General features: G+C 55.0%; 4 non-coding genes across 4 annotated transcripts; all 4 read right to left on the bottom strand.

Moving 5' to 3' along the window:
- Window positions 1-3,568: 3,568 nt before the first annotated feature.
- trnat-cgu (transfer RNA threonine (anticodon CGU)) lies at window positions 3,569-3,641 on the bottom strand. The gene has a single exon. It is a non-coding gene; the product is annotated as a tRNA-Thr (tRNA).
- Window positions 3,642-7,584: 3,943 nt separating this feature from the next.
- On the bottom strand, window positions 7,585-7,657 carry trnat-ugu (transfer RNA threonine (anticodon UGU)). Its single transcript has one exon. It is a non-coding gene; the product is annotated as a tRNA-Thr (tRNA).
- Window positions 7,658-10,820: 3,163 nt separating this feature from the next.
- trnat-agu (transfer RNA threonine (anticodon AGU)) lies at window positions 10,821-10,892 on the bottom strand. The gene has a single exon. It is a non-coding gene; the product is annotated as a tRNA-Thr (tRNA).
- A 681-nt stretch (window positions 10,893-11,573) lies between these two features.
- trnat-agu (transfer RNA threonine (anticodon AGU)) lies at window positions 11,574-11,646 on the bottom strand. The gene has a single exon. It is a non-coding gene; the product is annotated as a tRNA-Thr (tRNA).
- Window positions 11,647-13,651: the final 2,005 nt, after the last annotated feature.

Here is a 13,651-nt window from a genome sequence, read left to right as displayed (position 1 = left end):
AGAGAGGAGCGTGTCAGTAGTTGTTATTACATCGATAGTCCACTAGGTGGGGCTCTATTAGAGGAAGAGAGAGTGAAGGGGAGAGTGAGGGAAAGGATTGAGAGTGAGGGAAGGGGAGAGTGAGGGGAAGGAGTGAGAGAGAGATGGAGAAGAGGAGAGTGAGGGGAAGGAGTGAGAGAGAGGGAAGGGGAGAGTGAGGGGAAGGAGTGAGAGAGAGGGAAGGGGAGAGTGAGGGGAAGGATTGAGAGAGAGGGAAGGGGTGAGTGAGGGGAAGGAGTGAGAGAGAGGGAAGGGGAGAGTGAGGGGAAGGAGTGAGAGAGAGGGAAGGGGAGAGTGAGGGGAAGTATTGAGAGAGAGAGAAGGGGAGAGTGTGGGGAAGGAGTGAGAGAGAGGGAAGGGGAGAGTGAGGTGAAGGAGTGAGAGAGAGGGAAGGGGAGAGTGAGGGGAAGGAGTGAGAGAGAGGGAAGGGGAGAGAGAGGTGAAGGAGTGAGAGAGAGGGAAAGGGAGAGTGAGGGGAAGGAGTGAGAGAGAGGGAAAGGGAGAGTGAGGGGAAGGAGTGAGAGAGAGACGGGGAAGAGGAGAGTGAGGTGAAGGAGTGAGAGAGAGGGAAGGGGAGAGTGAGGGGAAGGAGTGAGAGAGAGAGAAGGGGAGAGTGAGGTGAAGGAGTGAGAGAGAGGGAAGGGGAGAGTGAGGAGAAGGAGTGGGAAGGGGAGAGTGAGGGGAAGGAGTGAGAGAGAGACGGGGAAGAGGAGAGACAGAGGGAACACCAACAATAATGTATATTTATATAGCGCCTTTAACGTAGTGAAACGTCCCAGGGTGCTCCACAGGAGGATTATGGGATAAAAATTTGAAACTGAGCCACAAAAATAGAAATTGGCGCAGGTGAAGAGGTCGGTTATTAGGAGCGTCTTGAAGGAGGAAAGAGAGGTAGAGAGGCGGAGAGGTTTAGGGAGGGAGTTCCAGAGCTTGGGGCCCAGGCAACAGAAGGCACGGCCCCCGATGGTGGAGCGATTATAATCAGGGATGGTCAGAGAGCAGAATTAGAGGAGTGCAGACATCTCGGGGGGTTGTGGGGCTGGAGGAGGTTACAGAGATAGGGAGGCGTGTAGGGGCTGGAGGAGATTACAGAGAAAGGGAGGGGTGTAGGGGCTGGAGGAGGTTACAGAGATAGGGAGGGGTGTAGGTGCTGGAGGAGGTTACAGATATAGGGAGGGGTGTAGGGGCTGGAGGAGGTTACAGAGAAAGGGAGGGGTGTAGGGGCTGGAGGAGGTTACAGAGATAGGGAGGGGTGTAGGTGCTGGAGGAGGTTACAGAGATAGGGAGGGGTGTAGGGGCTGGAGGAGGTTACAGAGATAGGGAGGGGTGTAGGTGTTGGAGGAGGTTATTGAGATAGGGAGGGGTGTAGACGCTGGAGGAGGTAACAGAGGTAGGGAGGGGTGTAGTGCTGGAGGAAGTTACAGAGATAGGGAGGGATGTAGGTGTTGGAGGAGGTTATAGAGATAGGGAGGGGTGTAGACGCTGGAGGAGGTAACAGAGATAGGGAGGGGTGTAGTGCTGGAGGAAGTTATAGAGATAGGGAGGGGTGTAGGTGTTGGAGGAGGTTATAGAGATAGGGAGGGGTGTAGTGCTGGAGGAAGTTGCAGAGATAGGGAGGGGCGAGCGTCATGGAGGGATTTGTAAACAAGGATGAGAATTTTGAAATCGAGGCGTTGCTTAACCGGGAGCCAATGTAGGGCAGAGAGCACAGGGGGTGATGGGTGAGTGGGACTCGGTGTGAGTTTGGACACGGGGCAGTGAGCACAGGGGGTGATGGGTGAGCGGGACTCGGTGCAAGTTAGGACACGTGGGCAGTGAGCACAGGGGGTGATGGGTGAGTGGGACTGGGTGTGAGTTAGGACACGTGGGCAGTGAGCACAGGGGGTGATGGGTGAGCGGGACTCGGTGCGAGTTAGGACACGGGGCAGTGAGCACAGGGGGTGACGGGTGAGCGGGACTGGGTGCGAGTTAGGACACGGGTCAGCGAGCACAGTGGGTGATGGTTGAGTGGGACTGGGTGTGAGTTAGGACACGGGGTCAGCGAGCACAGGGGGTGATGGGTGAGCGGGACTCGGTGCGAGTTTGGACACAGGGGCAGCGAGCACAGCGGGTGATGGGTGAGTGGGACTGGGTGTGAGTTAGGACACGGGGCAGTGAGCACAGGGGGTGATGGGTGAGTGGGACTGGGTGTGAGTTAGGACACGGGGCAGTGAGCACAGTGGGTGATGGGTGAGCGGGACTCGGTGCGAGTTTGGACACAGGGGCAGCGAGCACAGCGGGTGATGGGTGAGTGGGACTGGGTGTGAGTTAGGACACGGGGCAGTGAGCACAGGGGGTGATGGGTGAGTGGGACTGGGTGTGAGTTAGGACACGGGGCAGCGAGCACAGCGGGTGATGGGTGAGTGGGACTCGGTGCGAGTTAGGACACGGGGTCAGTCGAGTTTTGGATCACCTCTAGTTTATATTGGGGTAGAATGTGGGAAGAATTGAGAGACAGGGGGAAGGGGAGTGAGAGGTGAGGAGCGGAAGGGGGAGAGAGAGAGACAGGAAAGGATAGAGAGTGGGTGTGGCAAGGGAGGGGGGAGACGGGCAAAGCGAGATCGCGGGAAAGGGGGTAAAAGATGCAGAATGGGGGTCGGCAGAGAGAGATTTGGATGGAGAGAAAGTGTAATAGAGACGACAACCTGTTGTTCCAGGGTCGGTATCAGAGCAGTTTAATATTTATAATTAAAGCCCTTGTTAATTGACGGTGAATTTAAATATTGAGCTAATTTTGAGTATGCCCCAGTGAGATTTGAACCCACGACCCTGATTTACTAGACCAGAGCTCTAACCCCTGAGCTATGGAACCACCTGCTTTGGGAAACGCAGGGTAAGGAGCAGGAAAGAGAGGGGAAGGGAAAAGAGAGAGTGGAAGGAGTGAGAGAGAGGGGGAAGGGGAAATAGAGGGAGAGGGAAGGGTGGCGATGGAGTGAGTGAGGGAGGATAATGGATGAGAGCGGAAGGGGAGAGTAAGTGATGGAAGGGGAGAGAGGGGAAGTGGAGAGGGGGGAAGGGGAGAGAGATGGGAAGGCAAGAGAGGGAGGAGGCAAGGGAGAGAGAAAGGAAAGGGAGAGAGAGGGAGAACGGGAGACTCTGAAAAGAAAGGGAAAAGAGAGCGAGAGAGGAAGGAGGGGAGGGAGGGAAGTGGAGAGTGAAAAGGCGAGGGGAAGGGGAGAGAGGGTGGAGAGACTGGGTTGGAGAAAGAGACAGAGTGAGCGGAGAGAGGGGGTGAGAGAGTGGATAGCGGAGAGAGAGGGTGAGGCGAGGGAGGGGGAAAGGGGGAGAAGGGAATGAGTGAGAGACGGGAAAGCGATAAAAAGGGTCGTGATGGGGAAGGGAGAGAGAGATTTGGAAAGGTAGAGAGAGTGTCAGAGAGAGGAAGGGAGCCCAGCCTGTTGTTCCAGGGACAGTCTCAGAGCTGTTTAATATTTATAATTAAAGCCCTTGTTAATTGACAGTGAATTTAAATACTGAGCTAATTTTGAGTAGGCCCCAGTGAGATTTGAACTCACGACCCCTGGTTTACGAGACCAGTGCTCTAACCCCTGAGCTATGGAGCCACCTGCTCTGGGAAGTCAGGGGAAGGAGCAGGAAAGTGAGGGGAAGGGAAAAGAGAGAGTGGAAGGAGTGAGAGAGAGGGGGAAGGGGAGAGAGATCGGAAAGAGAGAGAGTGAGGGGGCAGGGGAGACTCCTGCCTCCGTCTCTTCAATATTCGCCTCTCAACATCGATATATCGGGTCTTTCACGTAGTAAAACATCCCAAGGCAACTCAGTCACACTCTGTCCCAATCTCTCTGTCTCTCAATCTCTTTCTCTCTCTCCCTCTGTCTCTCTCTCTCTCTGTCTCTCTATCACTTTCTCTCTGTCGCTCACTGTCTCTCGAGCCGGAAGGGGTCAGAGAGGGGGAAGGGGAAAGTCAGAAGGGAAGGGAGAGAGAGAGAGAGAGAGGGAGGAGAGAGATTGAGGAGTGAGTGGAGAGAGAGGAGCGGAGAGTGGGAAGGGGAGAAAGCGGGCGAAAGGGACAGCGTGAGGGAAGGAGTGAGTGAAAGGGGGACGGGGAGAGAGGGAGAGAGAGAGATGGAGAGAGAGAGGAGCGTGTCAGTAGTTGTTATTACATCGATAGTCCACTAGGTGGGGCTCTATTAGAGGAAGAGAGAGGGAAGGGGAGAGTGAGGGGAAGGAGTGAGAGAAAGGGAAGGGGAGAGTGAGGGGAAGGAGTGAGAGAGAGATGGAGAAGAGGAGAGTGAGGGGAAGGAGTGAGAGAGAGGGAAGGAGAGAGTGAGGGGAAGGAGTGAGAGAGAGGGAAGGGGAGAGTGAGGGGAAGGATTGAGAGAGAGGGAAGGGGTGAGTGAGGGGAAGGATTGAGAGAGAGGGAAGGGGAGAGTGAGGGGAAGGAGTGAGAGAGAGGTAAGGGGAGAGTGAGGGGATGGAGTGAGAGAGAGAGAAGGGGAGAATGTGGCGAAGGAGTGAGAGAGAGACGGGGAAGAGGAGAGACAGAGGGAACACCAACAATAATGTATATTTATATAGCGCCTTTAACGTAGTGAAACGTCCCAAGGTGCTCCACAGGAGGATTATGGGATAAAAATTTGACACCGAGCCACAAAAATAAATATTAGCGCAGGTGAAGAGGTCGGTTTTAAGGAGAGTCTTGAAGGAGGAAAGAGAGATAGAGAGGCGGAGAGGTTTAGGGAGGGAGTTCCAGAGCTTGGGGCCAAGGCAACAGAAGGCCCGGCCTCCGATGGTGGAGCGATTATAATCAGGGATGGTCAGGAGGGCAGAATTAGAGGAGTGCAGACATCTCGGGGGGTTGTGGGGCTGGAGGGGGTTACAGAGATAGGGAGGGGTGTAGGGGCTGGAGGAGGTTACAGAGATAGGGAGGGGTGCAGGGGCTGGAGGAGGTTACAGAGATAGGGAGGTGTGTGGGAAGTTACAGAGATAGGGAGGGTTGTGGGGCTGGAGGAGGTTACAGAGATAGGGAGGGGTGTAGGGGCTGGAGGAGGTGACAGAGATAGGGAGGGGTGTAGGGGCTGGAGGAGGTTACAGAGATAGGGAGGGGTGTAGGTGCTGGAGGAGGTTACAGAGATAGGGAGGGGTGTAGGGGCTGGAGGAGGTTACAGAGATAGGGAGGGGTGTAGGTGCTGGAGGAGGTTACAGAGATAGGGAGGGGTGTAGTGGCTGGAGGAGGTTACAGAGATAGGGAGGGGTGTAGGTGTTGGAGGAGGTTATAGAGATAGGGAGGGGTGTAGACGCTGGAGGAGGTAACAGAGATAGGGAGGGGTGTAGGGGCTGGAGGAGGTTACAGAGATAGGGAGGGGTGTAGGTGCTGGAGGAGGTTACAGAGATAGGGAGGGGTGTAGGGGCTGGAGGAGGTTACAGAGATAGGGAGGGGTGTAGGTGCTGGAGGAGGTTACAGAGATAGGGAGGGGTGTAGTGGCTGGAGGAAGTTACAGAGATAGGGAGGGGTGTAGGTGTTGGAGGAGGTTATAGAGATATGGAGGGGTGTAGACGCTGGAGGAGGTAACAGAGATCGGGAGGGGTGTAGTGCTGGAGGAAGTTACAGAGATAGGGAGGCGCGAGCGTCATGGAGGGATTTGTAAACAAGGATGAGAATTTTGAAATCGAGGCGTTGCTTAACCGGGAGCCAATGTAGGGCAGAGAGCACAGGGGGTGATGGGTGAGCGGGACTCGGTGCGAGTTAGGACATGGGGCAGTGAGCACAGGGGGTGATGGGTGAGCGGGACTGGGTGTGAGTTAGGACACGGGGCAGTGAGCACAGGGGGTGATGGGTGACCGGGACTGGGTGTGAGTTAGGACACGGGGCAGTGAGCACAGGGGGTGATGGGTGAGCGGGACTCGGTGCGAGTTAGGACACGGGACAGTGAGCACAGGGGGTGATGGGTGACCGGGACTGGGTGTGAGTTAGGACACGGGGCAGTGAGCACAGGGGGTGATGGGTGAGCGGGACTTGGTGCGAGTTAGGACACGGGGCAGTGAGCACAGGGCGTGATGGGTGAGCGGGTCTCGGTGCGAGTTCGGACACGGGGCAGCGAGCACAGGGGGTGATGGGTGAGCGGGACTTGGTGTGAGTTAGGACACGGGGGCAGCGAGCACAGGGGGTGATGGGTGAGCGGGACTTGGTGTGAGTTAGGACACGGGGGCAGCGAGCACAGGGGGTGATGGGTGAGCGGGACTTGGTGTGAGTTAGGACACGGGGCAGCGAGCACAGAGGGTGATGGGTGAGCGGGACTGGGTGTGAGTTAGGACACGGGGCAGTGAGCACAGCGGGTGATGGGTGAGCGGGACTGGGTGCGAGTTAGGACACGGGGGCAGTGAGCACAGTGGGTGATGGGTGAGCGGGACTGGGTGCGAGTTAGGACACGGGGTCAGCCGAGTTTTGGATCACCTCTAGTTTATATTGGGTAGAATGTGGGAAGAATTGAGAGACAGGGGGAAGGGGAGTGAGAGGTGGGGAGCGGAAGGGGGAGAGAGAGAGACAGGAAAGGATAGAGAGTGGGTGTGGCAAAGGAGGGGGGAGACGGGCAAAGCGAGATAGCGGGAAAGGGGGTAAAAGATGCAGAATGGGGGTCGACAGAGAGAGATTTGGATGGCGAGAAAGTGTAATGGAGACGACAACCTGTTGTTCCAGGGTCGGTATCAGAGCAGTTTAATATTTATAATTAAAGCCCTTGTTAATTGACGGTGAATTTAAATATTGAGCTAATTTTGAGTATGCCCCAGTGAGATTTGAACCCACGACCCTGATTTACTAGACCAGAGCTCTAACCCCTGAGCTATGGAACCACCTGCTTTGGGAAACGCAGGGTAAGGAGCAGGAAAGAGAGGGGAAGGGAAAAGAGAGAGTGGAAGGAGTGAGAGAGAGGGGGAAGGGGAAATAGAGGGAGAGGGGAGGGTGGCGATGGAGTGAGTGAGAGAGGATAATGGATGAGAGCGGAAGGGGAGAGTAAGTGATGGAAGGGGAGAGAGGGGAAGGGGAGAGGGGGGAAGGGGAGAGAGATGGGAAGGCAAGAGAGGGAGGAGGCAAGGGAGAGAGAAAGGAAGGGGAGAGAGAGGGAGAACGGGAGACTCTGAAAAGAAAGGGAAAAGAGAGCGAGAGAGGAAGGAGGGGAGGGAGGGAGGTGGAGAGTGAAAAGGTGAGGGGAAGGGGAGAGAGGGTGGAGAGACTGGTTTGGAGAAAGAGACAGAGTGAGCGGAGAGAGGGGGTGAGAGAGTGGATAGCGGAGAGAGAGGGTGAGGCGAGGGAGGGGGAAAGGGGGAGAAGGGAATGAGTGAGAGACGGGAAAGCGATAAAAAGGTGCAGAATGGGTCGTGATGGGGAAGGGAGAGAGAGATTTGGAAAGGGAGAGAGAGTGTCAGAGACACAAGAAGGAGGAGAGAGGAGGGGAGCCTGTTGTTCCAGGGACAGTCTCAGAGCTGTTTAATATTGATAATTAAAACCCTTGTTAATTGACAGTGAATTTAAATACTGAGCTCATTTTGAGTAGGCCCCAGTGAGATTTGAACTCACGACTCCTGGTTTACAAGACCAGTGCTCCAACCCCTGAGCTATGGAGCCACCTGCACTGGGAAATACAGGGGAAGGAGCAGGAAAGTGAGGGGAAGGGAAAAGAGAGAGTGGAAGGAGTGAGAGAGAGGGGGAAGGGGAGAGAGATCGGAAAGAGAGAGAGGGAGGAGGCAGGGGAGACGCCTGCCTCCGTCTTTTCAATATTCACTTCTCAACATCGATATATCGGGTCTTTCACGTAGTAAAACATCCCAAGGCAACTCAGTCACACTCTGCCCCAATCTCTCTGTCTCTCAATCTCTTTCTCTCTCTCCCTCTGTCTCTCTCTCTCTCTGTCTCTCTATCACTTTCTCTCTGTCGCTCACTGTCTCTCGAGCCGGAAGGGGTTAGAGAGGGGGAAGGGGAAAGTCAGAAGGGAAGGGAGAGAGAGAGAGAGAGAGAGGAGGAGAGAGATTGAGGATTGAGTGGAGAGAGAGGAGCGGAGAGTGGGAAGGGGAGAAAGCGGGGGAAAGGGACAGCGTGAGGGAAGGAGTGAGTTTGAGGGGGACGGGGAGAGAGAGAGAGAGAGAGATGGAGAGAGAGAGGAGCGTGTCAGTAGTTGTTATTACATCGATAGTCCACTAGGTGGGGCTCTATTAGAGGAAGAGAGAGGGAAGGGGAGAGTGAGGGGAAGGAGTGAGAGTGAGGGAAGGGGAGAGTGAGGGGAAGGAGTGAGAGAGAGATGGAGAAGAGGAGAGTGATGGGAAGGAGTGAGAGAGAGGGAAGGGGAGAGTGAGGGGAAGGAGTGAGAGAGAGGGAAGGGGAGAGTGAGGGGAAGGATTGAGAGAGAGGGAAGGGGTGAGTGAGGGGAAGGAGTGAGAGAGAGGGAAGGGGAGAGTGAGGGGAAGGAGTGAGAGAGAGGGAAGGGGAGAGTGAGGGGAAGTATTGAGAGAGAGAGAAGGGGAGAGTGTGGGGAAGGAGTGAGAGAGAGGGAAGGGGAGAGTGAGGTGAAGGAGTGAGAGAGAGGGAAAGGGAGAGTGAGGGGAAGGAGTGAGAGAGAGGGAAAGGGAGAGTGAGGGGAAGGAGTGAGAGAGAGGGAAAGGGAGAGTGAGGGGAAGGAGTGAGAGAGAGACGGGGAAGAGGAGAGTGAGGTGAAGGAGTGAGAGAGAGGGAAGGGGAGAGTGAGGGGAAGGAGTGAGAGAGAGGGAAAGGGAGAGTGAGGGGAAGGAGTGAGAAAGAGACGGGGAAGAGGAGAGTGAGGTGAAGGAGTGAGAGTGAGGGAAGGGGAGAGTGAGGGGAAGGAGTGAGAGAGAGGGAAAGGGAGAGTGAGGGGAAGGAGTGAGAGAGAGACGGGGAAGAGGAGAGACAGAGGGAACACCAACAATAATGTATATTTATATAGCGCCTTTAACGTAGTGAAACGTCCCAAGGTGCTCCACAGGAGGATTATGGGATAAAAATTTGACACCGAGCCACAAAAATAGAAATTGGCGCAGGTGAAGAGGTCGGTTATTAGGAGCGTCTTGAAGGAGGAAAGAGAGGTAGAGAGGCGGAGAGGTTTAGGGAGGGAGTTCCAGAGCTTGGGGCCCAGGCAACAGAAGGCACGGCCCCCGATGGTGGAGCGATTATAATCAGGGATGGTCAGAGGGCAGAATTAGAGGAGTGCAGACATCTCGGGGGGTTGTGGGGCTGGAGGAGGTTACAGAGATAGGGAGGGGTGTAGGGGCTGGAGGAGATTACAGAGAAAGGGAGGGGTGTAGGGGCTGGAGGAGGTTACAGAGATAGGGAGGGGTGTAGGTGGTGGAGGAGGTTACAGAGATAGGGAGGGGTGTAGGGGCTGGAGGAGTTTACAGAGATAGGGAGGGGTGTAGGGGCTGGAGGAGGTTACAGAGATAGGGAGGGGTGTAGGGGCTGGAGGAGGTTACAGAGATAGGGAGGGGTGTAGTGGCTGGAGGAGGTTACAGAGATAGGGAGGGGTGTAGGTGTTGGAGGAGGTTATTGAGATAGGGAGGTGTGTAGACGCTGGAGGAGGTAACAGAGATAGGGAGGGGTGTAGTGTTGGAGGAAGTTATAGAGATAGGGAGGGGTGTAGACGCTGGCGGAGGTAACAGAGATAGGGAGGGGTGTAGTGCTGGAGGAGGTTACAGAGATAGGGAGGGGTGTAGGTGTTGGAGGAGGTTATTGAGATAGGGAGAGGTGCAGGGGTTGGAGGAGGTTATTGAGATAGGGAGGGGTGTAGACGCTGGAGGAGGTAACAGAGATAGGGAGGGGTGTAGTGCTGGAGGAAGTTACAGAGATAGGGAGGGATGGAGGTGTTGGAGGAGGTTATAGAGATAGGGAGGGGTGTAGACGCTGGAGGAGGTAACAGAGATAGGGAGGGGTGTAGTGCTGGAGGAAGTTACAGAGATAGGGAGGGATGTAGGTGTTGGAGGAGGTTATAGAGATAGGGAGGGGTGTAGACGCTGGAGGAGGTAACAGAGATAGGGAGGGGTGTAGTGCTGGAGGAAGTTACAGAGATAGGGAGGGGCGAGCGTCATGGAGGGATTTGTAAACAAGGATGAGAATTTTGAAATCGAGGCGTTGCTTAACCGGGAGCCAATGTAGGGCAGAGAGCACAGGGGGTGATGGGTGAGTGGGACTCGGTGCGAGTTAGGACACGTGGGCAGTAAGCACAGGGGGTGATGGGTGAGTGGGACTGGGTGCGAGTTAGGACACGGGGCAGCGAGCACAGGGGGTGATGGGTGAGCGGGACTCGGTGCGAGTTAGGACACGTGGGCAGTGAGCACAGGGGGTGATGGGTGAGTGGGACTGGGTGCGAGTTAGGACACGGGGCAGCGAGCACAGGGGGTGATGGGTGAGCGGGACTGGGTGTGAGTTAGGACACGGGGTCTGTCATATTTTGGATCACCTCTAGTTTATATTGGGGTGGAATGTGGGAAGAATTGAGATACAGGGGGAAGGGGAATGAGAGGTGGGGAGCGGAAGGGGGAGAGAGAGAGACAGGAAAGGATAGAGAGTGGGTGTGGCAAGGGAGGGGTGAGACGGGCAAAGCGAGATCGCGGGAAAGGGGGTAAAAGATGCAGAATGGGGGTTGGCAGAGAGAGATTTGGATGGAGAGAAAGTGTAATAGAGACGACAACCTGTTGTTCCAGGGTCGGTATCAGAGCAGTTTAATATTTATAATTAAAGCCCTTGTTAATTGACGGTGAATTTAAATATTGAGCTAATTTTGAGTAAGCCCCAGTGAGATTTGAACCCACGACCCTGATTTACTAGACCAGTGCTCTAACCCCTGAGCTATGGAACCACCTGCGTTGGGAAACGCAGGGTAAGGAGCAGGAAAGAGAGGGGAAGGGAAAAGAGAGAGTGGAAGGAGTGAGAGAGAGGGGGAAGGGGAAATAGAGGGAGAGGGAAGGGTGGCGATGGAGTGAGTGAGAGAGGATAATGGATGAGAGCGGAAGGCAGAGTAAGTGATGGAAGGGGAGAGGGGGGAAGGGGAGAGAGATGGGAAGGCAAGGGAGGGAGGAGGCAAGCGAGAGAGAAAGGAAGGGGAGAGAGAGGGAGAACGGGAGACTCTGAAAAGAAAGGGAAAAGAGAGCGAGAGAGGAAGGAGGGGAGGGAGGGAAGTGGAGAGTGAAAAGGTGAGGGGAAGGGGAGAGAGGGTGGAGAGACTGGGTTGGCGAAAGAGACAGAGTGAGCGGAGAGAGGGGGTGAGAGAGTGGATAGCGGAGAGAGAGGGTGAGGCGAGGGAGGGGGAAAGGGGGAGAAGGGAATGAGTGAGAGACGGGAAAGCGATGAAAAGGTGTAGAACGGGTCGTGATGGGGAAGGGAGAGAGAGATTTGGAAAGGGAGAGAGAGTGTCAGAGACACAAGAAGGGGGAGAGAGGGGGTCCCTGTTGTTGCAGGGACAGTCTTGGAACTGTTTAATATTTATAATTAAAGCCCTTGTTAATTGACAGTGAATTTAAATACTGAGCTAATTTTGAGTAGGCCCCAGTGAGATTTGAACCCACGACCCCTGGTTTACTAGACCAGTGCTCTAACCCCTGAGCTATGGAGCCACCTGCTGTGGGAAGTCAGGGGAAGGAGCAGGAAAGTGAAGGGAAGGGAAAAGAGAGAGTGGAAGGAGTGAGAGAGAGGGGGAAGGGGAGAGAGATCGGAAAGAGAGAGAGGGAGGAGGCAGGGGAGACTCCTGCCTCCGTCTCTTCAATATTCACCTCTCAACATCGATATATCGGGTCTTTCATGTCGTAAAACATCCCAAGGCAACTCAGTCACACTCTGTCCCAATCTCTCTGTCTCTCAATCTCTTTCTCTCTCTCCCTCTGTCTCTCTCTCTCTCTGTCTCTCTATCACTTTCTCTCTGTCGCTCACTGTCTCTCGAGCCGGAAGGGGTTAGAGAGGGGGAAGGGGAAATTCAGAAGGGAAAGGAGAGAGAGAGAGAGAGAGAGGGAGGGGAGAGATTGAGGATTGAGTGGAGAGAGAGGAGCGGAGAGTGGGAAGGGGAGAAAGCGGGGGAAAGGGACAGCGTGAGGGAAGGAGTGAGTGAGAGGGGGAAGGGGAGAGAGGGAGAGAGAGAGATGGAGAGAGAGCGGAGCGTGTCAGTAGTTGTTATTACATCGATAGTCCACTAGGTGGGGCTCTATTAGAGGAAGAGAGAGGGAAGGGGAGAGTGAGGGGAAGGAGTGAGAGAGAGGGAAGGGGAGAGTGAGGGGAAGGAGTGAGAGAGAGACAGAGAGGAGGAGAGTGAGGGGAAGGAGTGAGAGAGAGGGAAGGGGAGAGTGAGGGGAACGAGTGAGAGAGAGGGAAAGGGAGAGTGAGGGGAAGGAGTGAGAGAGAGGGAAGGGGAGAGTGAGGGGAAGGAGTGAGAGAGAGACGGGGAAGAGGAGAGACAGAGGGAACACCAACAATAATGTATATTTATATAGCGCCTTTAACGTAGTGAAATGTCCCAAGGTGCTCCACAGGAGGATTATGGGATAAACATTTGACACCGAGCCACAAAAATAGAAATTAGCGCAGGTGAAGAGGTCGGTTTTAAGGAGAGTCTTGAAGGAGGAAAGAGAGGTAGAGAGGCGGAGAGGTTTAGGGAGGGAGTTCCAGAGCTTGGGGCCCAGGCAACAGAAGGCCCGGCCACCGATGGTGGAGCGATTATAATCAGGGATGGTCAGGAGGGCAGAATTAGAGGAGTGCAGACATAAGGACATAAGAACATAAGAATTAGGAACAGGAGTAGGCCATCTAGCCCCTTGAGCCTGCTCCGCCATTCAATAAGATCATGGCTGATTGTGCGGTTACAGAGATAGGGAGGGATGTCGGAGCTGGAGGAGATTACAGAGAAAGGGAGGGGTGTAGGGCTGAAGGAGATTACAGAGATAGGGAGGGGTGTAGGAGCTGGAGGAGATTACAGAGATAGGGAGGGGTGTGCAAAGTTACAGAGATAGGGAGGGGTGTTGGGGCTGGAGGAGATTACAGAGATAGGGAGGGTTGTGGGGCTGGAGGAGATTACAGAGATAGGGAGGGGTGTAGGGGCTGAAGGAGATTACAGAGATAGGGAGGGGTGTAGGGGCTGGAGGAGATTACAGAGATAGGGAGGGGTGTAGGGGTTGGAGGAGGTTACAGAGATAGGGTGGGGTGTAGGGCTGGAGGAGATTACAGAGATAGGGAGGGGTGTAGGGGCAATGCAGGGATTTGTAAACAAGGATGAGAATTTTGAAATCGAGGCATTGCTTAACCGGGAGCCAATGTAGGGCAGCGAGCACAGGGGGAGATGGGTGAGTGGGACTCGGTGCGAGTTAGGACACGGGGACAGTGAGCACAGGGGGAGATGGGTGAGTGGGACTGGGTGCGAGTTCGGACACGGGGGCAGTGAGCACAGGGGGTGATGGGTGAGTGGGACTGGGTGTGAGTTAGGACACGGGGGCAGTGAGCACAGTGGGTGATGGGTGAGTGGGACTGGGTGCGAGTTAGGACACGGGGCAGTGAGCACAGGGGGTGATGGGTGAGCGGGACTCGGTGCGAGTTCGGACACGGGGCAGCGAGCACAGCGGCTGATGGGTGAGTGGG

The sequence above is a fragment of the Pristiophorus japonicus genome, unplaced genomic scaffold, assembly GCF_044704955.1.
Source record: "Pristiophorus japonicus isolate sPriJap1 unplaced genomic scaffold, sPriJap1.hap1 HAP1_SCAFFOLD_594, whole genome shotgun sequence".
NCBI classification, from domain to species: Eukaryota; Metazoa; Chordata; class Chondrichthyes; family Pristiophoridae; genus Pristiophorus; species Pristiophorus japonicus.
Note: the sequence above shows the minus strand (reverse complement) of the source record. Positions and strands in the feature narration are given on the sequence as shown.